At 50.0% G+C, this 27,956-nt stretch overlaps 15 non-coding genes across 15 annotated transcripts; all 15 read left to right on the top strand.

The window, feature by feature from the left end:
- The first annotated feature begins 1,051 nt into the window (after positions 1 to 1,051).
- Positions 1,052 to 1,123, top strand: TRNAG-UCC (transfer RNA glycine (anticodon UCC)). The gene has a single exon. It is a non-coding gene; the product is annotated as a tRNA-Gly (tRNA).
- A 1,185-nt stretch (positions 1,124 to 2,308) lies between these two features.
- Positions 2,309 to 2,380, top strand: TRNAG-UCC (transfer RNA glycine (anticodon UCC)). Its single transcript has one exon. It is a non-coding gene; the product is annotated as a tRNA-Gly (tRNA).
- A 1,185-nt stretch (positions 2,381 to 3,565) lies between these two features.
- TRNAG-UCC (transfer RNA glycine (anticodon UCC)) lies at positions 3,566 to 3,637 on the top strand. The gene has a single exon. It is a non-coding gene; the product is annotated as a tRNA-Gly (tRNA).
- Positions 3,638 to 7,336: 3,699 nt separating this feature from the next.
- On the top strand, positions 7,337 to 7,408 carry TRNAG-UCC (transfer RNA glycine (anticodon UCC)). Its single transcript has one exon. It is a non-coding gene; the product is annotated as a tRNA-Gly (tRNA).
- A 1,185-nt stretch (positions 7,409 to 8,593) lies between these two features.
- Positions 8,594 to 8,665, top strand: TRNAG-UCC (transfer RNA glycine (anticodon UCC)). Its single transcript has one exon. It is a non-coding gene; the product is annotated as a tRNA-Gly (tRNA).
- A 1,185-nt stretch (positions 8,666 to 9,850) lies between these two features.
- TRNAG-UCC (transfer RNA glycine (anticodon UCC)) lies at positions 9,851 to 9,922 on the top strand. The gene has a single exon. It is a non-coding gene; the product is annotated as a tRNA-Gly (tRNA).
- Positions 9,923 to 13,621: 3,699 nt separating this feature from the next.
- Positions 13,622 to 13,693, top strand: TRNAG-UCC (transfer RNA glycine (anticodon UCC)). Its single transcript has one exon. It is a non-coding gene; the product is annotated as a tRNA-Gly (tRNA).
- A 1,185-nt stretch (positions 13,694 to 14,878) lies between these two features.
- On the top strand, positions 14,879 to 14,950 carry TRNAG-UCC (transfer RNA glycine (anticodon UCC)). The gene has a single exon. It is a non-coding gene; the product is annotated as a tRNA-Gly (tRNA).
- Positions 14,951 to 16,135: 1,185 nt separating this feature from the next.
- Positions 16,136 to 16,207, top strand: TRNAG-UCC (transfer RNA glycine (anticodon UCC)). The gene has a single exon. It is a non-coding gene; the product is annotated as a tRNA-Gly (tRNA).
- A 2,442-nt stretch (positions 16,208 to 18,649) lies between these two features.
- TRNAG-UCC (transfer RNA glycine (anticodon UCC)) lies at positions 18,650 to 18,721 on the top strand. Its single transcript has one exon. It is a non-coding gene; the product is annotated as a tRNA-Gly (tRNA).
- A 1,185-nt stretch (positions 18,722 to 19,906) lies between these two features.
- Positions 19,907 to 19,978, top strand: TRNAG-UCC (transfer RNA glycine (anticodon UCC)). The gene has a single exon. It is a non-coding gene; the product is annotated as a tRNA-Gly (tRNA).
- Positions 19,979 to 22,420: 2,442 nt separating this feature from the next.
- Positions 22,421 to 22,492, top strand: TRNAG-UCC (transfer RNA glycine (anticodon UCC)). Its single transcript has one exon. It is a non-coding gene; the product is annotated as a tRNA-Gly (tRNA).
- Positions 22,493 to 23,677: 1,185 nt separating this feature from the next.
- Positions 23,678 to 23,749, top strand: TRNAG-UCC (transfer RNA glycine (anticodon UCC)). The gene has a single exon. It is a non-coding gene; the product is annotated as a tRNA-Gly (tRNA).
- Positions 23,750 to 24,934: 1,185 nt separating this feature from the next.
- Positions 24,935 to 25,006, top strand: TRNAG-UCC (transfer RNA glycine (anticodon UCC)). The gene has a single exon. It is a non-coding gene; the product is annotated as a tRNA-Gly (tRNA).
- Positions 25,007 to 27,448: 2,442 nt separating this feature from the next.
- On the top strand, positions 27,449 to 27,520 carry TRNAG-UCC (transfer RNA glycine (anticodon UCC)). Its single transcript has one exon. It is a non-coding gene; the product is annotated as a tRNA-Gly (tRNA).
- The last annotated feature ends 436 nt before the right edge of the window (positions 27,521 to 27,956 follow it).

The raw sequence follows: 27,956 nt of genomic DNA on the forward strand, positions 1-27,956 counted from the left end.
TATCGGTGAGGGGATTGAAGCGAGCAGGGCTCCTGGCCCCTCCCCGACAAAGCCCTGACGAAGGCCTGACAAAGGCCTATTCGCCTTGCCCTGACGGGCCTTGGTCCCAGCAGGCCACCGAGCACAGCACCTCAGCCTATTAGAGTGAGGTTTCAGGATCTCTCTCATCCTGTAAACCAACATACTGAAGAAGGTGAAACGTGTGGCTGCGCTCCTCACATGCTGAAGCAGCAGCAGCCCTTTCCCTGAAGCAAAGTTCCTTCATTCCTCCCTCCCATAACCCTTAGCAGGGGATTTATGGTAATTGAGTTGAGTTTCCAAACTGGCCCTTCCTTCCTTCCTTCCCATATCTGCCAGCTCGAGAAGGCTTGTTTTGTTGCACCTGGGAAGTAAAGTATCTATTTGCGAGAGAGAGAGAATGAGAGAGAGAGACAGAGAGAGAGAGACAGAGAGAGAAGGGGAAGGGGTGTTGGCAGTTAGGGTGTGAGCTAGAGAAATAAGGCCTGTCTGCAAAAGGCCATGGGATGGGAGTGCGTGGTTGCAGGTTGTTTGGCTTTGTAAGGCCTACTGCACGCTTCACTCGAAAATGGGTCTAGGGTTGTCGGTTTGTAGGCTGTAAAAGCCCAGAAAAGCTTTTGTTCTCCAACCAGCAGAGTGGCGCAGCGGAAGCGTGCTGGGCCCATAACCCAGAGGTCGATGGATCGAAACCATCCTCTGCTAACTTTTTTCAAATTATGTTTTTGTGTCATGGCATTAGGGCACAAAGAGCTGTAAGTGCCTGGATGCAATGTCATTCCTTGAACTTGCTGCCTCGTTCCACTCTTGCGCTAAATAGGAGAGGGTCCCAGCCCAGCCAACAAAATGCACTGTTCAATCAAACCAAACTTAAAACCAAGCTCCTTTTTTAAGGGGTCCCGGGGAAATGTTGGGCTGACCGGCAAGACCTCATGATGCGAACTGCTTCTGCGTCAAACGCAAGCTTTTTTCATTCCCAGCCAATGACTTATTCTTATTTCTAAAGGCCGCTCCATCAGATAGCCCAGACAGGCAGGCGTTGGTGGTATAGTGGTGAGCATAGCTGCCTTCCAAGCAGTTGACCCGGGTTCGATTCCCGGCCAACGCAGATCAAATCTTTAAATTGTTCAAAATGCATTTTTTGGAAATCAGACTCATGCTGAAAGCAAAGCTGACACACTTTTCGTGAAAATCAAAACCCCATCCAGGAAAGGTTCTTGCATCCTAGTTTCTGCAACTGTCTATCGGTGAGGGGATTGAAGCGAGCAGGGCTCCTGGCCCCTCCCCGACAAAGCCCTGACGAAGTCCTGACAAAGGCCTATTCGCCTTGCCCTGACGGGCCTTGGTCCCAGCAGGCCACCGAGCACAGCACCTCAGCCTATTAGAGTGAGGTTTCAGGATCTCTCTCATCCTGTAAACCAACATACTGAAGAAGGTGAAACGTGTGGCTGCGCTCCTCACATGCTGAAGCAGCAGCAGCCCTTTCCCTGAAGCAAAGTTCCTTCATTCCTCCCTCCCATAACCCTTAGCAGGGGATTTATGGTAATTGAGTTGAGTTTCCAAACTGGCCCTTCCTTCCTTCCTTCCCATATCTGCCAGCTCGAGAAGGCTTGTTTTGTTGCACCTGGGAAGTAAAGTATCTATTTGCGAGAGAGAGAGAATGAGAGAGAGAGACAGAGAGAGAGAGACAGAGAGAGAAGGGGAAGGGGTGTTGGCAGTTAGGGTGTGAGCTAGAGAAATGAGGCCTGTCTGCAAAAGGCCATGGGATGGGAGTGCGTGGTTGCAGGTTGTTTGGCTTTGTAAGGCCTACTGCCCGCTTCACTCGAAGCTGGGTCTAGGGTTGTCGGTTTGTAGGCTGTAAAAGCCCAGAAAAGCTCTTGTTCTCCAACCAGCAGAGTGGCGCAGCGGAAGCGTGCTGGGCCCATAACCCAGAGGTCGATGGATCGAAACCATCCTCTGCTAACTTTTTTCAAATTATGTTTTTGTGTCATGGCATTAGGGCACAAAGAGCTGTAAGTGCCTGGATGCAATGTCATTCCTTGAACTTGCTGCCTCGTTCCACTCTTGCGCTAAATAGGAGAGGGTCCCAGCCCAGCCAACAAAATGTACTGTTCAATCAAACCAAACTTAAAACCAAGCTCCTTTTTTAAGGGGTCCCGGGGAAATGTTGGGCTGACCGGCAAGACCTCATGATGCGAACTGCTTCTGCGTCAAACGCAAGCTTTTTTCATTCCCAGCCAATGACTTATTCTTATTTCTAAGGGCCGCTCCATCAGATAGCCCAGACAGGCAGGCGTTGGTGGTATAGTGGTGAGCATAGCTGCCTTCCAAGCAGTTGACCCGGGTTCGATTCCCGGCCAACGCAGATCAAATCTTTAAATTGTTCAAAATGCATTTTTTGGAAATCAGACTCATGCTGAAAGCAAAGCTGACACACTTTTCGTGAAAATCAAAACCCCATCCAGGAAAGGTTCTTGCATCCTAGTTTCTGCAACTGTCTATCGGTGAGGGGATTGAAGCGAGCAGGGCTCCTGGCCCCTCCCCGACAAAGCCCTGACGAAGGCCTGACAAAGGCCTATTCGCCTTGCCCTGACGGGCCTTGGTCCCAGCAGGCCACCGAGCACAGCACCTCAGCCTATTAGAGTGAGGTTTCAGGATCTCTCTCATCCTGTAAACCAACATACTGAAGAAGGTGAAACGTGTGGCTGCGCTCCTCACATGCTGAAGCAGCAGCAGCCCTTTCCCTGAAGCAAAGTTCCTTCATTCCTCCCTCCCATAACCCTTAGCAGGGGATTTATGGTAATTGAGTTGAGTTTCCAAACTGGCCCTTCCTTCCTTCCTTCCCATATCTGCCAGCTCGAGAAGGCTTGTTTTGTTGCACCTGGGAAGTAAAGTATCTATTTGCGAGAGAGAGAGAATGAGAGAGAGAGACAGAGAGAGAGAGACAGAGAGAGAAGGGGAAGGGGTGTTGGCAGTTAGGGTGTGAGCTAGAGAAATGAGGCCTGTCTGCAAAAGGCCATGGGATGGGAGTGCGTGGTTGCAGGTTGTTTGGCTTTGTAAGGCCTACTGCCCGCTTCACTCGAAACTGGGTCTAGGGTTGTCGGTTTGTAGGCTGTAAAAGCCCAGAAAAGCTCTTGTTCTCCAACCAGCAGAGTGGCGCAGCGGAAGCGTGCTGGGCCCATAACCCAGAGGTCGATGGATCGAAACCATTCTCTGCTAACTTTTTTCAAATTATGTTTTTGTGTCATGGCATTAGGGCACAAAGAGCTGTAAGTGCCTGGATGCAATGTCATTCCTTGAACTTGCTGCCTCGTTCCACTCTTGCGCTAAATAGGAGAGGGTCCCAGCCCAGCCAACAAAATGTACTGTTCAATCAAACCAAACTTAAAACCAAGCTCCTTTTTTAAGGGGTCCCGGGGAAATGTTGGGCTGACCGGCAAGACCTCATGATGCGAACTGCTTCTGCGTCAAACGCAAGCTTTTTTCATTCCCAGCCAATGACTTATTCTTATTTCTAAGGGCCGCTCCATCAGATAGCCCAGACAGGCAGGCGTTGGTGGTATAGTGGTGAGCATAGCTGCCTTCCAAGCAGTTGACCCGGGTTCGATTCCCGGCCAACGCAGATCAAATCTTTAAATTGTTCAAAATGCATTTTTTGGAAATCAGACTCATGCTGAAAGCAAAGCTGACACACTTTTCGTGAAAATCAAAACCCCATCCAGGAAAGGTTCTTGCATCCTAGTTTCTTCAACTGTCTATCGGTGAGGGGATTGAAGCGAGCAGGACTCCTGGCCCCTCCCCGACAAAGCCCTGACGAAGGCCTGACAAAGGCCTATTCGCCTTGCCCTGACGGGCCTTGGTCCCAGCAGGCCACCGAGCACAGCACCTCAGCCTATTAGAGTGAGGTTTCAGGATCTCTCTCATCCTGTAAACCAACATACTGAAGAAGGTGAAACGTGTGGCTGCGCTCCTCACATGCTGAAGCAGCAGCAGCCCTTTCCCTGAAGCAAAGTTCCTTCATTCCTCCCTCCCATAACCCTTAGCAGGGGATTTATGGTAATTGAGTTGAGTTTCCAAACTGGCCCTTCCTTCCTTCCTTCCCATATCTGCCAGCTCGAGAAGGCTTGTTTTGTTGCACCTGGGAAGTAAAGTATCTATTTGCGAGAGAGAGAGAATGAGAGAGAGAGACAGAGAGAGAGAGACAGAGAGAGAAGGGGAAGGGGTGTTGGCAGTTAGGGTGTGAGCTAGAGAAATGAAGCCTGTCTGCAAAAGGCCATGGGATGGGAGTGCGTGGTTGCAGGTTGTTTGGCTTTGTAAGGCCTACTGCCCGCTTCACTCGAAACTGGGTCTAGGGTTGTCGGTTTGTAGGCTGTAAAAGCCCAGAAAAGCTCTTGTTCTCCGACCAGCAGAGTGGCGCAGCGGAAGCGTGCTGGGCCCATAACCCAGAGGTCGATGGATCGAAACCATCCTCTGCTAACTTTTTTCAAATTATGTTTTTGTGTCATGGCATTAGGGCACAAAGAGCTGTAAGTGCCTGGATGCAATGTCATTCCTTGAACTTGCTGCCTCGTTCCACTCTTGCGCTAAATAGGAGAGGGTCCCAGCCCAGCCAACAAAATGCACTGTTCAATCAAACCAAACTTAAAACCAAGCTCCTTTTTTAAGGGGTCCCGGGGAAATGTTGGGCTGACCGGCAAGACCTCATGATGCGAACTGCTTCTGCGTCAAACGCAAGCTTTTTTCATTCCCAGCCAATGACTTATTCTTATTTCTAAAGGCCGCTCCATCAGATAGCCCAGACAGGCAGGCGTTGGTGGTATAGTGGTGAGCATAGCTGCCTTCCAAGCAGTTGACCCGGGTTCGATTCCCAGCCAACGCAGATCAAATCTTTAAATTGTTCAAAATGCATTTTTTGGAAATCAGACTCATGCTGAAAGCAAAGCTGACACACTTTTCGTGAAAATCAAAACCCCATCCAGGAAAGGTTCTTGCATCCTAGTTTCTGCAACTGTCTATCGGTGAGGGGATTGAAGCGAGCAGGGCTCCTGGCCCCTCCCCGACAAAGCCCTGACGAAGGCCTGACAAAGGCCTATTCGCCTTGCCCTGACGGGCCTCGGTCCCAGCAGGCCACCGAGCACAGCACCTCAGCCTATTAGAGTGAGGTTTCAGGATCTCTCTCATCCTGTAAACCAACATACTGAAGAAGGTGAAACGTGTGGCTGCGCTCCTCACATGCTGAAGCAGCAGCAGCCCTTTCCCTGAAGCAAAGTTCCTTCATTCCTCCCTCCCATAACCCTTAGCAGGGGATTTATGGTAATTGAGTTGAGTTTCCAAACTGGCCCTTCCTTCCTTCCTTCCCATATCTGCCAGCTCGAGAAGGCTTGTTTTGTTGCACCTGGGAAGTAAAGTATCTATTTGCGAGAGAGAGAGAATGAGAGAGAGAGACAGAGAGAGAGAGACAGAGAGAGAAGGGGAAGGGGTGTTGGCAGTTAGGGTGTGAGCTAGAGAAATGAGGCCTGTCTGCAAAAGGCCATGGGATGGGAGTGCGTGGTTGCAGGTTGTTTGGCTTTGTAAGGCCTACTGCCCGCTTCACTCGAAAATGGGTCTAGGGTTGTCGGTTTGTAGGCTGTAAAAGCCCAGAAAAGCTTTTGTTCTCCAACCAGCAGAGTGGCGCAGCGGAAGCGTGCTGGGCCCATAACCCAGAGGTCGATGGATCGAAACCATCCTCTGCTAACTTTTTTCAAATTATGTTTTTGTGTCATGGCATTAGGGCACAAAGAGCTGTAAGTGCCTGGATGCAATGTCATTCCTTGAACTTGCTGCCTCGTTCCACTCTTGCGCTAAATAGGAGAGGGTCCCAGCCCAGCCAACAAAATGCACTGTTCAATCAAACCAAACTTAAAACCAAGCTCCTTTTTTAAGGGGTCCCGGGGAAATGTTGGGCTGACCGGCAAGACCTCATGATGCGAACTGCTTCTGCGTCAAACGCAAGCTTTTTTCATTCCCAGCCAATGACTTATTCTTATTTCTAAAGGCCGCTCCATCAGATAGCCCAGACAGGCAGGCGTTGGTGGTATAGTGGTGAGCATAGCTGCCTTCCAAGCAGTTGACCCGGGTTCGATTCCCGGCCAAAGCAGATCAAATCTTTAAATTGTTCAAAATGCATTTTTTGGAAATCAGACTCATGCTGAAAGCAAAGCTGACACACTTTTCGTGAAAATCAAAACCCCATCCAGGAAAGGTTCTTGCATCCTAGTTTCTGCAACTGTCTATCGGTGAGGGGATTGAAGCGAGCAGGGCTCCTGGCCCCTCCCCGACAAAGCCCTGACGAAGGCCTGACAAAGGCCTATTCGCCTTGCCCTGACGGGCCTTGGTCCCAGCAGGCCACCGAGCACAGCACCTCAGCCTATTAGAGTGAGGTTTCAGGATCTCTCTCATCCTGTAAACCAACATACTGAAGAAGGTGAAACGTGTGGCTGCGCTCCTCACATGCTGAAGCAGCAGCAGCCCTTTCCCTGAAGCAAAGTTCCTTCATTCCTCCCTCCCATAACCCTTAGCAGGGGATTTATGGTAATTGAGTTGAGTTTCCAAACTGGCCCTTCCTTCCTTCCTTCCCATATCTGCCAGCTCGAGAAGGCTTGTTTTGTTGCACCTGGGAAGTAAAGTATCTATTTGCGAGAGAGAGAGAATGAGAGAGAGAGACAGAGAGAGAGAGACAGAGAGAGAAGGGGAAGGGGTGTTGGCAGTTAGGGTGTGAGCTAGAGAAATGAGGCCTGTCTGCAAAAGGCCATGGGATGGGAGTGCGTGGTTGCAGGTTGTTTGGCTTTGTAAGGCCTACTGCCCGCTTCACTCGAAAATGGGTCTAGGGTTGTCGGTTTGTAGGCTGTAAAAGCCCAGAAAAGCTTTTGTTCTCCAACCAGCAGAGTGGCGCAGCGGAAGCGTGCTGGGCCCATAACCCAGAGGTCGATGGATCGAAACCATCCTCTGCTAACTTTTTTCAAATTATGTTTTTGTGTCATGGCATTAGGGCACAAAGAGCTGTAAGTGCCTGGATGCAATGTCATTCCTTGAACTTGCTGCCTCGTTCCACTCTTGCGCTAAATAGGAGAGGGTCCCAGCCCAGCCAACAAAATGCACTGTTCAATCAAACCAAACTTAAAACCAAGCTCCTTTTTTAAGGGGTCCCGGGGAAATGTTGGGCTGACCGGCAAGACCTCATGATGCGAACTGCTTCTGCGTCAAACGCAAGCTTTTTTCATTCCCAGCCAATGACTTATTCTTATTTCTAAAGGCCGCTCCATCAGATAGCCCAGACAGGCAGGCGTTGGTGGTATAGTGGTGAGCATAGCTGCCTTCCAAGCAGTTGACCCGGGTTCGATTCCCGGCCAACGCAGATCAAATCTTTAAATTGTTCAAAATGCATTTTTTGGAAATCAGACTCATGCTGAAAGCAAAGCTGACACACTTTTCGTGAAAATCAAAACCCCATCCAGGAAAGGTTCTTGCATCCTAGTTTCTGCAACTGTCTATCGGTGAGGGGATTGAAGCGAGCAGGGCTCCTGGCCCCTCCCCGACAAAGCCCTGACGAAGGCCTGACAAAGGCCTATTCGCCTTGCCCTGACGGGCCTTGGTCCCAGCAGGCCACCGAGCACAGCACCTCAGCCTATTAGAGTGAGGTTTCAGGATCTCTCTCATCCTGTAAACCAACATACTGAAGAAGGTGAAACGTGTGGCTGCGCTCCTCACATGCTGAAGCAGCAGCAGCCCTTTCCCTGAAGCAAAGTTCCTTCATTCCTCCCTCCCATAACCCTTAGCAGGGGATTTATGGTAATTGAGTTGAGTTTCCAAACTGGCCCTTCCTTCCTTCCTTCCCATATCTGCCAGCTCGAGAAGGCTTGTTTTGTTGCACCTGGGAAGTAAAGTATCTATTTGCGAGAGAGAGAGAATGAGAGAGAGAGACAGAGAGAGAGAGACAGAGAGAGAAGGGGAAGGGGTGTTGGCAGTTAGGGTGTGAGCTAGAGAAATGAGGCCTGTCTGCAAAAGGCCATGGGATGGGAGTGCGTGGTTGCAGGTTGTTTGGCTTTGTAAGGCCTACTGCCCGCTTCACTCGAAACTGGGTCTAGGGTTGTCGGTTTGTAGGCTGTAAAAGCCCAGAAAAGCTCTTGTTCTCCAACCAGCAGAGTGGCGCAGCGGAAGCGTGCTGGGCCCATAACCCAGAGGTCGATGGATCGAAACCATCCTCTGCTAACTTTTTTCAAATTATGTTTTTGTGTCATGGCATTAGGGCACAAAGAGCTGTAAGTGCCTGGATGCAATGTCATTCCTTGAACTTGCTGCCTCGTTCCACTCTTGCGCTAAATAGGAGAGGGTCCCAGCCCAGCCAACAAAATGTACTGTTCAATCAAACCAAACTTAAAACCAAGCTCCTTTTTTAAGGGGTCCCGGGGAAATGTTGGGCTGACCGGCAAGACCTCATGATGCGAACTGCTTCTGCGTCAAACGCAAGCTTTTTTCATTCCCAGCCAATGACTTATTCTTATTTCTAAGGGCCGCTCCATCAGATAGCCCAGACCGGCAGGCGTTGGTGGTATAGTGGTGAGCATAGCTGCCTTCCAAGCAGTTGACCCGGGTTCGATTCCCGGCCAACGCAGATCAAATCTTTAAATTGTTCAAAATGCATTTTTTGGAAATCAGACTCATGCTGAAAGCAAAGCTGACACACTTTTCGTGAAAATCAAAACCCCATCCAGGAAAGGTTCTTGCATCCTAGTTTCTGCAACTGTCTATCGGTGAGGGGATTGAAGCGAGCAGGGCTCCTGGCCCCTCCCCGACAAAGCCCTGACGAAGGCCTGACAAAGGCCTATTCGCCTTGCCCTGACGGGCCTTGGTCCCAGCAGGCCACCGAGCACAGCACCTCAGCCTATTAGAGTGAGGTTTCAGGATCTCTCTCATCCTGTAAACCAACATACTGAAGAAGGTGAAACGTGTGGCTGCGCTCCTCACATGCTGAAGCAGCAGCAGCCCTTTCCCTGAAGCAAAGTTCCTTCATTCCTCCCTCCCATAACCCTTAGCAGGGGATTTATGGTAATTGAGTTGAGTTTCCAAACTGGCCCTTCCTTCCTTCCTTCCCATATCTGCCAGCTCGAGAAGGCTTGTTTTGTTGCACCTGGGAAGTAAAGTATCTATTTGCGAGAGAGAGAGAATGAGAGAGAGAGACAGAGAGAGAGAGACAGAGAGAGAAGGGGAAGGGGTGTTGGCAGTTAGGGTGTGAGCTAGAGAAATGAGGCCTGTCTGCAAAAGGCCATGGGATGGGAGTGCGTGGTTGCAGGTTGTTTGGCTTTGTAAGGCCTACTGCCCGCTTCACTCGAAACTGGGTCTAGGGTTGTCGGTTTGTAGGCTGTAAAAGCCCAGAAAAGCTCTTGTTTTCCAACCAGCAGAGTGGCGCAGCGGAAGCGTGCTGGGCCCATAACCCAGAGGTCGATGGATCGAAACCATTCTCTGCTAACTTTTTTCAAATTATGTTTTTGTGTCATGGCATTAGGGCACAAAGAGCTGTAAGTGCCTGGATGCAATGTCATTCCTTGAACTTGCTGCCTCGTTCCACTCTTGCGCTAAATAGGAGAGGGTCCCAGCCCAGCCAACAAAATGTACTGTTCAATCAAACCAAACTTAAAACCAAGCTCCTTTTTTAAGGGGTCCCGGGGAAATGTTGGGCTGACCGGCAAGACCTCATGATGCGAACTGCTTCTGCGTCAAACGCAAGCTTTTTTCATTCCCAGCCAATGACTTATTCTTATTTCTAAGGGCCGCTCCATCAGATAGCCCAGACAGGCAGGCGTTGGTGGTATAGTGGTGAGCATAGCTGCCTTCCAAGCAGTTGACCCGGGTTCGATTCCCGGCCAACGCAGATCAAATCTTTAAATTGTTCAAAATGCATTTTTTGGAAATCAGACTCATGCTGAAAGCAAAGCTGACACACTTTTCGTGAAAATCAAAACCCCATCCAGGAAAGGTTCTTGCATCCTAGTTTCTTCAACTGTCTATCGGTGAGGGGATTGAAGCGAGCAGGACTCCTGGCCCCTCCCCGACAAAGCCCTGACGAAGGCCTGACAAAGGCCTATTCGCCTTGCCCTGACGGGCCTTGGTCCCAGCAGGCCACCGAGCACAGCACCTCAGCCTATTAGAGTGAGGTTTCAGGATCTCTCTCATCCTGTAAACCAACATACTGAAGAAGGTGAAACGTGTGGCTGCGCTCCTCACATGCTGAAGCAGCAGCAGCCCTTTCCCTGAAGCAAAGTTCCTTCATTCCTCCCTCCCATAACCCTTAGCAGGGGATTTATGGTAATTGAGTTGAGTTTCCAAACTGGCCCTTCCTTCCTTCCTTCCCATATCTGCCAGCTCGAGAAGGCTTGTTTTGTTGCACCTGGGAAGTAAAGTATCTATTTGCGAGAGAGAGAGAATGAGAGAGAGAGACAGAGAGAGAGAGACAGAGAGAGAAGGGGAAGGGGTGTTGGCAGTTAGGGTGTGAGCTAGAGAAATGAGGCCTGTCTGCAAAAGGCCATGGGATGGGAGTGCGTGGTTGCAGGTTGTTTGGCTTTGTAAGGCCTACTGCCCGCTTCACTCGAAACTGGGTCTAGGGTTGTCGGTTTGTAGGCTGTAAAAGCCCAGAAAAGCTCTTGTTCTCCGACCAGCAGAGTGGCGCAGCGGAAGCGTGCTGGGCCCATAACCCAGAGGTCGATGGATCGAAACCATCCTCTGCTAACTTTTTTCAAATTATGTTTTTGTGTCATGGCATTAGGGCACAAAGAGCTGTAAGTGCCTGGATGCAATGTCATTCCTTGAACTTGCTGCCTCGTTCCACTCTTGCGCTAAATAGGAGAGGGTCCCAGCCCAGCCAACAAAATGCACTGTTCAATCAAACCAAACTTAAAACCAAGCTCCTTTTTTAAGGGGTCCCGGGGAAATGTTGGGCTGACCGGCAAGACCTCATGATGCGAACTGCTTCTGCGTCAAACGCAAGCTTTTTTCATTCCCAGCCAATGACTTATTCTTATTTCTAAAGGCCGCTCCATCAGATAGCCCAGACAGGCAGGCGTTGGTGGTATAGTGGTGAGCATAGCTGCCTTCCAAGCAGTTGACCCGGGTTCGATTCCCAGCCAACGCAGATCAAATCTTTAAATTGTTCAAAATGCATTTTTTGGAAATCAGACTCATGCTGAAAGCAAAGCTGACACACTTTTCGTGAAAATCAAAACCCCATCCAGGAAAGGTTCTTGCATCCTAGTTTCTGCAACTGTCTATCGGTGAGGGGATTGAAGCGAGCAGGGCTCCTGGCCCCTCCCCGACAAAGCCCTGACGAAGGCCTGACAAAGGCCTATTCGCCTTGCCCTGACGGGCCTCGGTCCCAGCAGGCCACCGAGCACAGCACCTCAGCCTATTAGAGTGAGGTTTCAGGATCTCTCTCATCCTGTAAACCAACATACTGAAGAAGGTGAAACGTGTGGCTGCGCTCCTCACATGCTGAAGCAGCAGCAGCCCTTTCCCTGAAGCAAAGTTCCTTCATTCCTCCCTCCCATAACCCTTAGCAGGGGATTTATGGTAATTGAGTTGAGTTTCCAAACTGGCCCTTCCTTCCTTCCTTCCCATATCTGCCAGCTCGAGAAGGCTTGTTTTGTTGCACCTGGGAAGTAAAGTATCTATTTGCGAGAGAGAGAGAATGAGAGAGAGAGACAGAGAGAGAGAGACAGAGAGAGAAGGGGAAGGGGTGTTGGCAGTTAGGGTGTGAGCTAGAGAAATGAGGCCTGTCTGCAAAAGGCCATGGGATGGGAGTGCGTGGTTGCAGGTTGTTTGGCTTTGTAAGGCCTACTGCCCGCTTCACTCGAAAATGGGTCTAGGGTTGTCGGTTTGTAGGCTGTAAAAGCCCAGAAAAGCTTTTGTTCTCCAACCAGCAGAGTGGCGCAGCGGAAGCGTGCTGGGCCCATAACCCAGAGGTCGATGGATCGAAACCATCCTCTGCTAACTTTTTTCAAATTATGTTTTTGTGTCATGGCATTAGGGCACAAAGAGCTGTAAGTGCCTGGATGCAATGTCATTCCTTGAACTTGCTGCCTCGTTCCACTCTTGCGCTAAATAGGAGAGGGTCCCAGCCCAGCCAACAAAATGCACTGTTCAATCAAACCAAACTTAAAACCAAGCTCCTTTTTTAAGGGGTCCCGGGGAAATGTTGGGCTGACCGGCAAGACCTCATGATGCGAACTGCTTCTGCGTCAAACGCAAGCTTTTTTCATTCCCAGCCAATGACTTATTCTTATTTCTAAAGGCCGCTCCATCAGATAGCCCAGACAGGCAGGCGTTGGTGGTATAGTGGTGAGCATAGCTGCCTTCCAAGCAGTTGACCCGGGTTCGATTCCCGGCCAAAGCAGATCAAATCTTTAAATTGTTCAAAATGCATTTTTTGGAAATCAGACTCATGCTGAAAGCAAAGCTGACACACTTTTCGTGAAAATCAAAACCCCATCCAGGAAAGGTTCTTGCATCCTAGTTTCTGCAACTGTCTATCGGTGAGGGGATTGAAGCGAGCAGGGCTCCTGGCCCCTCCCCGACAAAGCCCTGACGAAGGCCTGACAAAGGCCTATTCGCCTTGCCCTGACGGGCCTTGGTCCCAGCAGGCCACCGAGCACAGCACCTCAGCCTATTAGAGTGAGGTTTCAGGATCTCTCTCATCCTGTAAACCAACATACTGAAGAAGGTGAAACGTGTGGCTGCGCTCCTCACATGCTGAAGCAGCAGCAGCCCTTTCCCTGAAGCAAAGTTCCTTCATTCCTCCCTCCCATAACCCTTAGCAGGGGATTTATGGTAATTGAGTTGAGTTTCCAAACTGGCCCTTCCTTCCTTCCTTCCCATATCTGCCAGCTCGAGAAGGCTTGTTTTGTTGCACCTGGGAAGTAAAGTATCTATTTGCGAGAGAGAGAGAATGAGAGAGAGAGACAGAGAGAGAGAGACAGAGAGAGAAGGGGAAGGGGTGTTGGCAGTTAGGGTGTGAGCTAGAGAAATGAGGCCTGTCTGCAAAAGGCCATGGGATGGGAGTGCGTGGTTGCAGGTTGTTTGGCTTTGTAAGGCCTACTGCCCGCTTCACTCGAAAATGGGTCTAGGGTTGTCGGTTTGTAGGCTGTAAAAGCCCAGAAAAGCTTTTGTTCTCCAACCAGCAGAGTGGCGCAGCGGAAGCGTGCTGGGCCCATAACCCAGAGGTCGATGGATCGAAACCATCCTCTGCTAACTTTTTTCAAATTATGTTTTTGTGTCATGGCATTAGGGCACAAAGAGCTGTAAGTGCCTGGATGCAATGTCATTCCTTGAACTTGCTGCCTCGTTCCACTCTTGCGCTAAATAGGAGAGGGTCCCAGCCCAGCCAACAAAATGCACTGTTCAATCAAACCAAACTTAAAACCAAGCTCCTTTTTTAAGGGGTCCCGGGGAAATGTTGGGCTGACCGGCAAGACCTCATGATGCGAACTGCTTCTGCGTCAAACGCAAGCTTTTTTCATTCCCAGCCAATGACTTATTCTTATTTCTAAAGGCCGCTCCATCAGATAGCCCAGACAGGCAGGCGTTGGTGGTATAGTGGTGAGCATAGCTGCCTTCCAAGCAGTTGACCCGGGTTCGATTCCCGGCCAACGCAGATCAAATCTTTAAATTGTTCAAAATGCATTTTTTGGAAATCAGACTCATGCTGAAAGCAAAGCTGACACACTTTTCGTGAAAATCAAAACCCCATCCAGGAAAGGTTCTTGCATCCTAGTTTCTGCAACTGTCTATCGGTGAGGGGATTGAAGCGAGCAGGGCTCCTGGCCCCTCCCCGACAAAGCCCTGACGAAGGCCTGACAAAGGCCTATTCGCCTTGCCCTGACGGGCCTTGGTCCCAGCAGGCCACCGAGCACAGCACCTCAGCCTATTAGAGTGAGGTTTCAGGATCTCTCTCATCCTGTAAACCAACATACTGAAGAAGGTGAAACGTGTGGCTGCGCTCCTCACATGCTGAAGCAGCAGCAGCCCTTTCCCTGAAGCAAAGTTCCTTCATTCCTCCCTCCCATAACCCTTAGCAGGGGATTTATGGTAATTGAGTTGAGTTTCCAAACTGGCCCTTCCTTCCTTCCTTCCCATATCTGCCAGCTCGAGAAGGCTTGTTTTGTTGCACCTGGGAAGTAAAGTATCTATTTGCGAGAGAGAGAGAATGAGAGAGAGAGACAGAGAGAGAGAGACAGAGAGAGAAGGGGAAGGGGTGTTGGCAGTTAGGGTGTGAGCTAGAGAAATGAGGCCTGTCTGCAAAAGGCCATGGGATGGGAGTGCGTGGTTGCAGGTTGTTTGGCTTTGTAAGGCCTACTGCCCGCTTCACTCGAAACTGGGTCTAGGGTTGTCGGTTTGTAGGCTGTAAAAGCCCAGAAAAGCTCTTGTTCTCCAACCAGCAGAGTGGCGCAGCGGAAGCGTGCTGGGCCCATAACCCAGAGGTCGATGGATCGAAACCATCCTCTGCTAACTTTTTTCAAATTATGTTTTTGTGTCATGGCATTAGGGCACAAAGAGCTGTAAGTGCCTGGATGCAATGTCATTCCTTGAACTTGCTGCCTCGTTCCACTCTTGCGCTAAATAGGAGAGGGTCCCAGCCCAGCCAACAAAATGTACTGTTCAATCAAACCAAACTTAAAACCAAGCTCCTTTTTTAAGGGGTCCCGGGGAAATGTTGGGCTGACCGGCAAGACCTCATGATGCGAACTGCTTCTGCGTCAAACGCAAGCTTTTTTCATTCCCAGCCAATGACTTATTCTTATTTCTAAGGGCCGCTCCATCAGATAGCCCAGACAGGCAGGCGTTGGTGGTATAGTGGTGAGCATAGCTGCCTTCCAAGCAGTTGACCCGGGTTCGATTCCCGGCCAACGCAGATCAAATCTTTAAATTGTTCAAAATGCATTTTTTGGAAATCAGACTCATGCTGAAAGCAAAGCTGACACACTTTTCGTGAAAATCAAAACCCCATCCAGGAAAGGTTCTTGCATCCTAGTTTCTGCAACTGTCTATCGGTGAGGGGATTGAAGCGAGCAGGGCTCCTGGCCCCTCCCCGACAAAGCCCTGACGAAGGCCTGACAAAGGCCTATTCGCCTTGCCCTGACGGGCCTTGGTCCCAGCAGGCCACCGAGCACAGCACCTCAGCCTATTAGAGTGAGGTTTCAGGATCTCTCTCATCCTGTAAACCAACATACTGAAGAAGGTGAAACGTGTGGCTGCGCTCCTCACATGCTGAAGCAGCAGCAGCCCTTTCCCTGAAGCAAAGTTCCTTCATTCCTCCCTCCCATAACCCTTAGCAGGGGATTTATGGTAATTGAGTTGAGTTTCCAAACTGGCCCTTCCTTCCTTCCTTCCCATATCTGCCAGCTCGAGAAGGCTTGTTTTGTTGCACCTGGGAAGTAAAGTATCTATTTGCGAGAGAGAGAGAATGAGAGAGAGAGACAGAGAGAGAGAGACAGAGAGAGAAGGGGAAGGGGTGTTGGCAGTTAGGGTGTGAGCTAGAGAAATGAGGCCTGTCTGCAAAAGGCCATGGGATGGGAGTGCGTGGTTGCAGGTTGTTTGGCTTTGTAAGGCCTACTGCCCGCTTCACTCGAAACTGGGTCTAGGGTTGTCGGTTTGTAGGCTGTAAAAGCCCAGAAAAGCTCTTGTTCTCCAACCAGCAGAGTGGCGCAGCGGAAGCGTGCTGGGCCCATAACCCAGAGGTCGATGGATCGAAACCATCCTCTGCTAACTTTTTTCAAATTATGTTTTTGTGTCATGGCATTAGGGCACAAAGAGCTGTAAGTGCCTGGATGCAATGTCATTCCTTGAACTTGCTGCCTCGTTCCACTCTTGCGCTAAATAGGAGAGGGTCCCAGCCCAGCCAACAAAATGTACTGTTCAATCAAACCAAACTTAAAACCAAGCTCCTTTTTTAAGGGGTCCCGGGGAAATGTTGGGCTGACCGGCAAGACCTCATGATGCGAACTGCTTCTGCGTCAAACGCAAGCTTTTTTCATTCCCAGCCAATGACTTATTCTTATTTCTAAGGGCCGCTCCATCAGATAGCCCAGACAGGCAGGCGTTGGTGGTATAGTGGTGAGCATAGCTGCCTTCCAAGCAGTTGACCCGGGTTCGATTCCCGGCCAACGCAGATCAAATCTTTAAATTGTTCAAAATGCATTTTTTGGAAATCAGACTCATGCTGAAAGCAAAGCTGACACACTTTTCGTGAAAATCAAAACCCCATCCAGGAAAGGTTCTTGCATCCTAGTTTCTGCAACTGTCTATCGGTGAGGGGATTGAAGCGAGCAGGGCTCCTGGCCCCTCCCCGACAAAGCCCTGACGAAGGCCTGACAAAGGCCTATTCGCCTTGCCCTGATGGGCCTTGGTCCCAGCAGGCCACCGAGCACAGCACCTCAGCCTATTAGAGTGAGGTTTCAGGATCTCTCTCATCCTGTAAACCAACATACTGAAGAAGGTGAAACGTGTGGCTGCGCTCCTCACATGCTGAAGCAGCAGCAGCCCTTTCCCTGAAGCAAAGTTCCTTCATTCCTCCCTCCCATAACCCTTAGCAGGGGATTTATGGTAATTGAGTTGAGTTTCCAAACTGGCCCTTCCTTCCTTCCTTCCCATATCTGCCAGCTCGAGAAGGCTTGTTTTGTTGCACCTGGGAAGTAAAGTATCTATTTGCGAGAGAGAGAGAATGAGAGAGAGAGACAGAGAGAGAGAGACAGAGAGAGAAGGGGAAGGGGTGTTGGCAGTTAGGGTGTGAGCTAGAGAAATGAGGCCTGTCTGCAAAAGGCCATGGGATGGGAGTGCGTGGTTGCAGGTTGTTTGGCTTTGTAAGGCCTACTGCCCGCTTCACTCGAAACTGGGTCTAGGGTTGTCGGTTTGTAGGCTGTAAAAGCCCAGAAAAACTCTTGTTCTCCAACCAGCAGAGTGGCGCAGCGGAAGCGTGCTGGGCCCATAACCCAGAGGTCGATGGATCGAAACCATCCTCTGCTAACTTTTTTCAAATTATGTTTTTGTGTCATGGCATTAGGGCACAAAGAGCTGTAAGTGCCTGGATGCAATGTCATTCCTTGAACTTGCTGCCTCGTTCCACTCTTGCGCTAAATAGGAGAGGGTCCCAGCCCAGCCAACAAAATGTACTGTTCAATCAAACCAAACTTAAAACCAAGCTCCTTTTTTAAGGGGTCCCGGGGAAATGTTGGGCTGACCGGCAAGACCTCATGATGCGAACTGCTTCTGCGTCAAACGCAAGCTTTTTTCATTCCCAGCCAATGACTTATTCTTATTTCTAAGGGCCGCTCCATCAGATAGCCCAGACAGGCAGGCGTTGGTGGTATAGTGGTGAGCATAGCTGCCTTCCAAGCAGTTGACCCGGGTTCTATTCCCGGCCAACGCAGATCAAATCTTTAAATTGTTCAAAATGCATTTTTTGGAAATCAGACTCATGCTGAAAGCAAAGCTGACACACTTTTCGTGAAAATCAAAACCCCATCCAGGAAAGGTTCTTGCATCCTAGTTTCTGCAACTGTCTATCGGTGAGGGGATTGAAGCGAGCAGGGCTCCTGGCCCCTCCCCGACAAAGCCCTGACGAAGGCCTGACAAAGGCCTATTCGCCTTGCCCTGACGGGCCTTGGTCCCAGCAGGCCACCGAGCACAGCACCTCAGCCTATTAGAGTGAGGTTTCAGGATCTCTCTCATCCTGTAAACCAACATACTGAAGAAGGTGAAACGTGTGGCTGCGCTCCTCACATGCTGAAGCAGCAGCAGCCCTTTCCCTGAAGCAAAGTTCCTTCATTCCTCCCTCCCATAACCCTTAGCAGGGGATTTATGGTAATTGAGTTGAGTTTCCAAACTGGCCCTTCCTTCCTTCCTTCCCATATCTGCCAGCTCGAGAAGGCTTGTTTTGTTGCACCTGGGAAGTAAAGTATCTATTTGCGAGAGAGAGAGAATGAGAGAGAGAGACAGAGAGAGAGAGACAGAGAGAGAAGGGGAAGGGGTGTTGGCAGTTAGGGTGTGAGCTAGAGAAATGAGGCCTGTCTGCAAAAGGCCATGGGATGGGAGTGCGTGGTTGCAGGTTGTTTGGCTTTGTAAGGCCTACTGCCCGCTTCACTCGAAACTGGGTCTAGGGTTGTCGGTTTGTAGGCTGTAAAAGCCCAGAAAAGCTCTTGTTCTCCAACCAGCAGAGTGGCGCAGCGGAAGCGTGCTGGGCCCATAACCCAGAGGTCGATGGATCGAAACCATCCTCTGCTAACTTTTTTCAAATTATGTTTTTGTGTCATGGCATTAGGGCACAAAGAGCTGTAAGTGCCTGGATGCAATGTCATTCCTTGAACTTGCTGCCTCGTTCCACTCTTGCGCTAAATAGGAGAGGGTCCCAGCCCAGCCAACAAAATGTACTGTTCAATCAAACCAAACTTAAAACCAAGCTCCTTTTTTAAGGGGTCCCGGGGAAATGTTGGGCTGACCGGCAAGACCTCATGATGCGAACTGCTTCTGCGTCAAACGCAAGCTTTTTTCATTCCCAGCCAATGACTTATTCTTATTTCTAAGGGCCGCTCCATCAGATAGCCCAGACAGGCAGGCGTTGGTGGTATAGTGGTGAGCATAGCTGCCTTCCAAGCAGTTGACCCGGGTTCGATTCCCGGCCAACGCAGATCAAATCTTTAAATTGTTCAAAATGCATTTTTTGGAAATCAGACTCATGCTGAAAGCAAAGCTGACACACTTTTCGTGAAAATCAAAACCCCATCCAGGAAAGGTTCTTGCATCCTAGTTTCTGCAACTGTCTATCGGTGAGGGGATTGAAGCGAGCAGGGCTCCTGGCCCCTCCCTGACAAAGCCCTGACGAAGGCCTGACAAAGGCCTATTCGCCTTGCCCTGACGGGCCTTGGTCCCAGCAGGCCACCGAGCACAGCACCTCAGCCTATTAGAGTGAGGTTTCAGGATCTCTCTCATCCTGTAAACCAACATACTGAAGAAGGTGAAACGTGTGGCTGCGCTCCTCACATGCTGAAGCAGCAGCAGCCCTTTCCCTGAAGCAAAGTTCCTTCATTCCTCCCTCCCATAACCCTTAGCAGGGGATTTATGGTAATTGAGTTGAGTTTCCAAACTGGCCCTTCCTTCCTTCCTTCCCATATCTGCCAGCTCGAGAAGGCTTGTTTTGTTGCACCTGGGAAGTAAAGTATCTATTTGCGAGAGAGAGAGAATGAGAGAGAGAGACAGAGAGAGAGAGACAGAGAGAGAAGGGGAAGGGGTGTTGGCAGTTAGGGTGTGAGCTAGAGAAATGAGGCCTGTCTGCAAAAGGCCATGGGATGGGAGTGCGTGGTTGCAGGTTGTTTGGCTTTGTAAGGCCTACTGCCCGCTTCACTCGAAAATGGGTCTAGGGTTGTCGGTTTGTAGGCTGTAAAAGCCCAGAAAAGCTTTTGTTCTCCAACCAGCAGAGTGGCGCAGCGGAAGCGTGCTGGGCCCATAACCCAGAGGTCGATGGATCGAAACCATCCTCTGCTAACTTTTTTCAAATTATGTTTTTGTGTCATGGCATTAGGGCACAAAGAGCTGTAAGTGCCTGGATGCAATGTCATTCCTTGAACTTGCTGCCTCGTTCCACTCTTGCGCTAAATAGGAGAGGGTCCCAGCCCAGCCAACAAAATGCACTGTTCAATCAAACCAAACTTAAAACCAAGCTCCTTTTTTAAGGGGTCCCGGGGAAATGTTGGGCTGACCGGCAAGACCTCATGATGCGAACTGCTTCTGCGTCAAACGCAAGCTTTTTTCATTCCCAGCCAATGACTTATTCTTATTTCTAAAGGCCGCTCCATCAGATAGCCCAGACAGGCAGGCGTTGGTGGTATAGTGGTGAGCATAGCTGCCTTCCAAGCAGTTGACCCGGGTTCGATTCCCGGCCAACGCAGATCAAATCTTTAAATTGTTCAAAATGCATTTTTTGGAAATCAGACTCATGCTGAAAGCAAAGCTGACACACTTTTCGTGAAAATCAAAACCCCATCCAGGAAAGGTTCTTGCATCCTAGTTTCTGCAACTGTCTATCGGTGAGGGGATTGAAGCGAGCAGGGCTCCTGGCCCCTCCCCGACAAAGCCCTGACGAAGGCCTGACAAAGGCCTATTCGCCTTGCCCTGATGGGCCTTGGTCCCAGCAGGCCACCGAGCACAGCACCTCAGCCTATTAGAGTGAGGTTTCAGGATCTCTCTCATCCTGTAAACCAACATACTGAAGAAGGTGAAACGTGTGGCTGCGCTCCTCACATGCTGAAGCAGCAGCAGCCCTTTCCCTGAAGCAAAGTTCCTTCATTCCTCCCTCCCATAACCCTTAGCAGGGGATTTATGGTAATTGAGTTGAGTTTCCAAACTGGCCCTTCCTTCCTTCCTTCCCATATCTGCCAGCTCGAGAAGGCTTGTTTTGTTGCACCTGGGAAGTAAAGTATCTATTTGCGAGAGAGAGAGAATGAGAGAGAGAGACAGAGAGAGAGAGACAGAGAGAGAAGGGGAAGGGGTGTTGGCAGTTAGGGTGTGAGCTAGAGAAATGAGGCCTGTCTGCAAAAGGCCATGGGATGGGAGTGCGTGGTTGCAGGTTGTTTGGCTTTGTAAGGCCTACTGCCCGCTTCACTCGAAACTGGGTCTAGGGTTGTCGGTTTGTAGGCTGTAAAAGCCCAGAAAAACTCTTGTTCTCCAACCAGCAGAGTGGCGCAGCGGAAGCGTGCTGGGCCCATAACCCAGAGGTCGATGGATCGAAACCATCCTCTGCTAACTTTTTTCAAATTATGTTTTTGTGTCATGGCATTAGGGCACAAAGAGCTGTAAGTGCCTGGATGCAATGTCATTCCTTGAACTTGCTGCCTCGTTCCACTCTTGCGCTAAATAGGAGAGGGTCCCAGCCCAGCCAACAAAATGTACTGTTCAATCAAACCAAACTTAAAACCAAGCTCCTTTTTTAAGGGGTCCCGGGGAAATGTTGGGCTGACCGGCAAGACCTCATGATGCGAACTGCTTCTGCGTCAAACGCAAGCTTTTTTCATTCCCAGCCAATGACTTATTCTTATTTCTAAGGGCCGCTCCATCAGATAGCCCAGACAGGCAGGCGTTGGTGGTATAGTGGTGAGCATAGCTGCCTTCCAAGCAGTTGACCCGGGTTCTATTCCCGGCCAACGCAGATCAAATCTTTAAATTGTTCAAAATGCATTTTTTGGAAATCAGACTCATGCTGAAAGCAAAGCTGACACACTTTTCGTGAAAATCAAAACCCCATCCAGGAAAGGTTCTTGCATCCTAGTTTCTGCAACTGTCTATCGGTGAGGGGATTGAAGCGAGCAGGGCTCCTGGCCCCTCCCCGACAAAGCCCTGACGAAGGCCTGACAAAGGCCTATTCGCCTTGCCCTGACGGGCCTTGGTCCCAGCAGGCCACCGAGCACAGCACCTCAGCCTATTAGAGTGAGGTTTCAGGATCTCTCTCATCCTGTAAACCAACATACTGAAGAAGGTGAAACGTGTGGCTGCGCTCCTCACATGCTGAAGCAGCAGCAGCCCTTTCCCTGAAGCAAAGTTCCTTCATTCCTCCCTCCCATAACCCTTAGCAGGGGATTTATGGTAATTGAGTTGAGTTTCCAAACTGGCCCTTCCTTCCTTCCTTCCCATATCTGCCAGCTCGAGAAGGCTTGTTTTGTTGCACCTGGGAAGTAAAGTATCTATTTGCGAGAGAGAGAGAATGAGAGAGAGAGACAGAGAGAGAGAGACAGAGAGAGAAGGGGAAGGGGTGTTGGCAGTTAGGGTGTGAGCTAGAGAAATGAGGCCTGTCTGCAAAAGGCCATGGGATGGGAGTGCGTGGTTGCAGGTTGTTTGGCTTTGTAAGGCCTACTGCCCGCTTCACTCGAAACTGGGTCTAGGGTTGTCGGTTTGTAGGCTGTAAAAGCCCAGAAAAGCTCTTGTTCTCCAACCAGCAGAGTGGCGCAGCGGAAGCGTGCTGGGCCCATAACCCAGAGGTCGATGGATCGAAACCATCCTCTGCTAACTTTTTTCAAATTATGTTTTTGTGTCATGGCATTAGGGCACAAAGAGCTGTAAGTGCCTGGATGCAATGTCATTCCTTGAACTTGCTGCCTCGTTCCACTCTTGCGCTAAATAGGAGAGGGTCCCAGCCCAGCCAACAAAATGTACTGTTCAATCAAACCAAACTTAAAACCAAGCTCCTTTTTTAAGGGGTCCCGGGGAAATGTTGGGCTGACCGGCAAGACCTCATGATGCGAACTGCTTCTGCGTCAAACGCAAGCTTTTTTCATTCCCAGCCAATGACTTATTCTTATTTCTAAGGGCCGCTCCATCAGATAGCCCAGACAGGCAGGCGTTGGTGGTATAGTGGTGAGCATAGCTGCCTTCCAAGCAGTTGACCCGGGTTCGATTCCCGGCCAACGCAGATCAAATCTTTAAATTGTTCAAAATGCATTTTTTGGAAATCAGACTCATGCTGAAAGCAAAGCTGACACACTTTTCGTGAAAATCAAAACCCCATCCAGGAAAGGTTCTTGCATCCTAGTTTCTGCAACTGTCTATCGGTGAGGGGATTGAAGCGAGCAGGGCTCCTGGCCCCTCCCTGACAAAGCCCTGACGAAGGCCTGACAAAGGCCTATTCGCCTTGCCCTGACGGGCCTTGGTCACAGCAGGCCACCGAGCACAGCACCTCAGCCTATTAGAGTGAGGTTTCAGGATCTCTCTCATCCTGTAAACCAACATACTGAAGAAGGTGAAACGTGTGGCTGCGCTCCTCACATGCTGAAGCAGCAGCAGCCCTTTCCCTGAAGCAAAGTTCCTTCATTCCTCCCTCCCATAACCCTTAGCAGGGGATTTATGGTAATTGAGTTGAGTTTCCAAACTGGCCCTTCCTTCCTTCCTTCCCATATCTGCCAGCTCGAGAAGGCTTGTTTTGTTGCACCTGGGAAGTAAAGTATCTATTTGCGAGAGAGAGAGAATGAGAGAGAGAGACAGAGAGAGAGAGACAGAGAGAGAAGGGGAAGGGGTGTTGGCAGTTAGGGTGTGAGCTAGAGAAATGAGGCCTGTCTGCAAAAGGCCATGGGATGGGAGTGCGTGGTTGCAGGTTGTTTGGCTTTGTAAGGCCTACTGCCCGCTTCACTCGAAAATGGGTCTAGGGTTGTCGGTTTGTAGGCTGTAAAAGCCCAGAAAAGCTTTTGTTCTCCAACCAGCAGAGTGGCGCAGCGGAAGCGTGCTGGGCCCATAACCCAGAGGTCGATGGATCGAAACCATCCTCTGCTAACTTTTTTCAAATTATGTTTTTGTGTCATGGCATTAGGGCACAAAGAGCTGTAAGTGCCTGGATGCAATGTCATTCCTTGAACTTGCTGCCTCGTTCCACTCTTGCGCTAAATAGGAGAGGGTCCCAGCCCAGCCAACAAAATGCACTGTTCAATCAAACCAAACTTAAAACCAAGCTCCTTTTTTAAGGGGTCCCGGGGAAATGTTGGGCTGACCGGCAAGACCTCATGATGCGAACTGCTTCTGCGTCAAACGCAAGCTTTTTTCATTCCCAGCCAATGACTTATTCTTATTTCTAAAGGCCGCTCCATCAGATAGCCCAGACAGGCAGGCGTTGGTGGTATAGTGGTGAGCATAGCTGCCTTCCAAGCAGTTGACCCGGGTTCGATTCCCGGCCAACGCAGATCAAATCTTTAAATTGTTCAAAATGCATTTTTTGGAAATCAGACTCATGCTGAAAGCAAAGCTGACACACTTTTCGTGAAAATCAAAACCCCATCCAGGAAAGGTTCTTGCATCCTAGTTTCTGCAACTGTCTATCGGTGAGGGGATTGAAGCGAGCAGGGCTCCTGGCCCCTCCCCGACAAAGCCCTGACGAAGGCCTGAAAAAGGCCTATTCGCCTTGCCCTGACGGGCCTTGGTCCCAGCAGGCCACCGAGCACAGCACCTCAGCCTATTAGAGTGAGGTTTCAGGATCTCTCTCATCCTGTAAACCAACATACTGAAGAAGGTGAAACGTGTGGCTGCGCTCCTCACATGCTGAAGCAGCAGCAGCCCTTTCCCTGAAGCAAAGTTCCTTCATTCCTCCCTCCCATAACCCTTAGCAGGGGATTTATGGTAATTGAGTTGAGTTTCCAAACTGGCCCTTCCTTCCTTCCTTCCCATATCTGCCAGCTCGAGAAGGCTTGTTTTGTTGCACCTGGGAAGTAAAGTATCTATTTGCGAGAGAGAGAGAATGAGAGAGAGAGACAGAGAGAGAGAGACAGAGAGAGAAGGGGAAGGGGTGTTGGCAGTTAGGGTGTGAGCTAGAGAAATGAGGCCTGTCTGCAAAAGGCCATGGGATGGGAGTGCGTGGTTGCAGGTTGTTTGGCTTTGTAAGGCCTACTGCCCGCTTCACTCGAAAATGGGTCTAGGGTTGTCGGTTTGTAGGCTGTAAAAGCCCAGAAAAGCTTTTGTTCTCCAACCAGCAGAGTGGCGCAGCGGAAGCGTGCTGGGCCCATAACCCAGAGGTCGATGGATCGAAACCATCCTCTGCTAACTTTTTTCAAATTATGTTTTTGTGTCATGGCATTAGGGCACAAAGAGCTGTAAGTGCCTGGATGCAATGTCATTCCTTGAACTTGCTGCCTCGTTCCACTCTTGCGCTAAATAGGAGAGGGTCCCAGCCCAGCCAACAAAATGCACTGTTCAATCAAACCAAACTTAAAACCAAGCTCCTTTTTTAAGGGGTCCCGGGGAAATGTTGGGCTGACCGGCAAGACCTCATGATGCGAACTGCTTCTGCGTCAAACGCAAGCTTTTTTCATTCCCAGCCAATGACTTATTCTTATTTCTAAAGGCCGCTCCATCAGATAGCCCAGACAGGCAGGCGTTGGTGGTATAGTGGTGAGCATAGCTGCCTTCCAAGCAGTTGACCCGGGTTCGATTCCCGGCCAACGCAGATCAAATCTTTAAATTGTTCAAAATGCATTTTTTGGAAATCAGACTCATGCTGAAAGCAAAGCTGACACACTTTTCGTGAAAATCAAAACCCCATCCAGGAAAGGTTCTTGCATCCTAGTTTCTGCAACTGTCTATCGGTGAGGGGATTGAAGCGAGCAGGGCTCCTGGCCCCTCCCCGACAAAGCCCTGACGAAGGCCTGAAAAAGGCCTATTCGCCTTGCCCTGACGGGCCTTGGTCCCAGCAGGCCACCGAGCACAGCACCTCAGCCTATTAGAGTGAGGTTTCAGGATCTCTCTCATCCTGTAAACCAACATACTGAAGAAGGTGAAACGTGTGGCTGCGCTCCTCACATGCTGAAGCAGCAGCAGCCCTTTCCCTGAAGCAAAGTTCCTTCATTCCTCCCTCCCATAACCCTTAGCAGGGGATTTATGGTAATTGAGTTGAGTTTCCAAACTGGCCCTTCCTTCCTTCCTTCCCATATCTGCCAGCTCGAGAAGGCTTGTTTTGTTGCACCTGGGAAGTAAAGTATCTATTTGCGAGAGAGAGAGAATGAGAGAGAGAGACAGAGAGAGAGAGACAGAGAGAGAAGGGGAAGGGGTGTTGGCAGTTAGGGTGTGAGCTAGAGAAATGAGGCCTGTCTGCAAAAGGCCATGGGATGGGAGTGCGTGGTTGCAGGTTGTTTGGCTTTGTAAGGCCTACTGCCCGCTTCACTCGAAACTGGGTCTAGGGTTGTCGGTTTGTAGGCTGTAAAAGCCCAGAAAAGCTCTTGTTCTCCAACCAGCAGAGTGGCGCAGCTGAAGCGTGCTGGGCCCATAACCCAGAGGTCGATGGATCGAAACCATCCTCTGCTAACTTTTTTCAAATTATGTTTTTGTGTCATGGCATTAGGGCACAAAGAGCTGTAAGTGCCTGGATGCAATGTCATTCCTTGAACTTGCTGCCTCGTTCCACTCTTGCGCTAAATAGGAGAGGGTCCCAGCCCAGCCAACAAAATGTACTGTTCAATCAAACCAAACTTAAAACCAAGCTCCTTTTTTAAGGGGTCCCGGGGAAATGTTGGGCTGACCGGCAAGACCTCATGATGCGAACTGCTTCTGCGTCAAACGCAAGCTTTTTTCATTCCCAGCCAATGACTTATTCTTATTTCTAAGGGCCGCTCCATCAGATAGCCCAGACAGGCAGGCGTTGGTGGTATAGTGGTGAGCATAGCTGCCTTCCAAGCAGTTGACCAGGGTTCGATTCCCGGCCAACGCAGATCAAATCTTTAAATTGTTCAAAATGCATTTTTTGGAAATCAGACTCATGCTGAAAGCAAAGCTGACACACTTTTCGTGAAAATCAAAACCCCATCCAGGAAAGGTTCTTGCATCCTAGTTTCTGCAACTGTCTATCGGTGAGGGGATTGAAGCGAGCAGGGCTCCTGGCCCCTCCCCGACAAAGCCCTGACGAAGGCCTGACAAAGGCCTATTCGCCTTGCCCTGACGGGCCTTGGTCCCAGCAGGCCACCGAGCACAGCACCTCAGCCTATTAGAGTGAGGTTTCAGGATCTCTCTCATCCTGTAAACCAACATACTGAAGAAGGTGAAACGTGTGGCTGCGCTCCTCACATGCTGAAGCAGCAGCAGCCCTTTCCCTGAAGCAAAGTTCCTTCATTCCTCCCTCCCATAACCCTTAGCAGGGGATTTATGGTAATTGAGTTGAGTTTCCAAACTGGCCCTTCCTTCCTTCCTTCCCATATCTGCCAGCTCGAGAAGGCTTGTTTTGTTGCACCTGGGAAGTAAAGTATCTATTTGCGAGAGAGAGAGAATGAGAGAGAGAGACAGAGAGAGAGAGACAGAGAGAGAAGGGGAAGGGGTGTTGGCAGTTAGGGTGTGAGCTAGAGAAATGAGGCCTGTCTGCAAAAGGCCATGGGATGGGAGTGCGTGGTTGCAGGTTGTTTGGCTTTGTAAGGCCTACTGCCCGCTTCACTCGAAACTGGGTCTCGGGTTGTCGGTTTGTAGGCTGTAAAAGCCCAGAAAAGCTCTTGTTCTCCAACCAGCAGAGTGGCGCAGCGGAAGCGTGCTGGGCCAATAACCCAGAGGTCGATGGATCGAAACCATCCTCTGCTAACTTTTTTCAAATTATGTTTTTGTGTCATGGCATTAGGGCACAAAGAGCTGTAAGTGCCTGGATGCAATGTCATTCCTTGAACTTGCTGCCTCGTTCCACTCTTGCGCTAAATAGGAGAGGGTCCCAGCCCAGCCAACAAAATGTACTGTTCAATCAAACCAAACTTAAAACCAAGCTCCTTTTTTAAGGGGTCCCGGGGAAATGTTGGGCTGACCGGCAAGACCTCATGATGCGAACTGCTTCTGCGTCAAACGCAAGCTTTTTTCATTCCCAGCCAATGACTTATTCTTATTTCTAAGGGCCGCTCCATCAGATAGCCCAGACAGGCAGGCGTTGGTGGTATAGTGGTGAGCATAGCTGCCTTCCAAGCAGTTGACCCGGGTTCGATTCCCGGCCAACGCAGATCAAATCTTTAAATTGTTCAAAATGCATTTTTTTGGAAATCAGACTCATGCTGAAAGCAAAGCTGACACACTTTTCGTGAAAATCAAAACCCCATCCAGGAAAGGTTCTTGCATCCTAGTTTCTGCAACTGTCTATCGGTGAGGGGATTGAAGCGAGCAGGGCTCCTGGCCCCTCCCCGACAAAGCCCTGACGAAGGCCTGACAAAGGCCTATTCGCCTTGCCCTGACGGGCCTTGGTCCCAGCAGGCCACCGAGCACAGCACCTCAGCCTATTAGAGTGAGGTTTCAGGATCTCTCTCATCCTGTAAACCAACATACTGAAGAAGGTGAAACGTGTGGCTGCGCTCCTCACATGCTGAAGCAGCAGCAGCCCTTTCCCTGAAGCAAAGTTCCTTCATTCCTCCCTCCCATAACCCTTAGCAGGGGATTTATGG

This window comes from Ambystoma mexicanum, chromosome 6q (assembly GCF_040938575.1).
Source record: "Ambystoma mexicanum isolate Mex_15411 chromosome 6q, UKY_AmexF1_1, whole genome shotgun sequence".
Lineage (NCBI taxonomy): Eukaryota > Metazoa > Chordata > Amphibia > Caudata > Ambystomatidae > Ambystoma > Ambystoma mexicanum.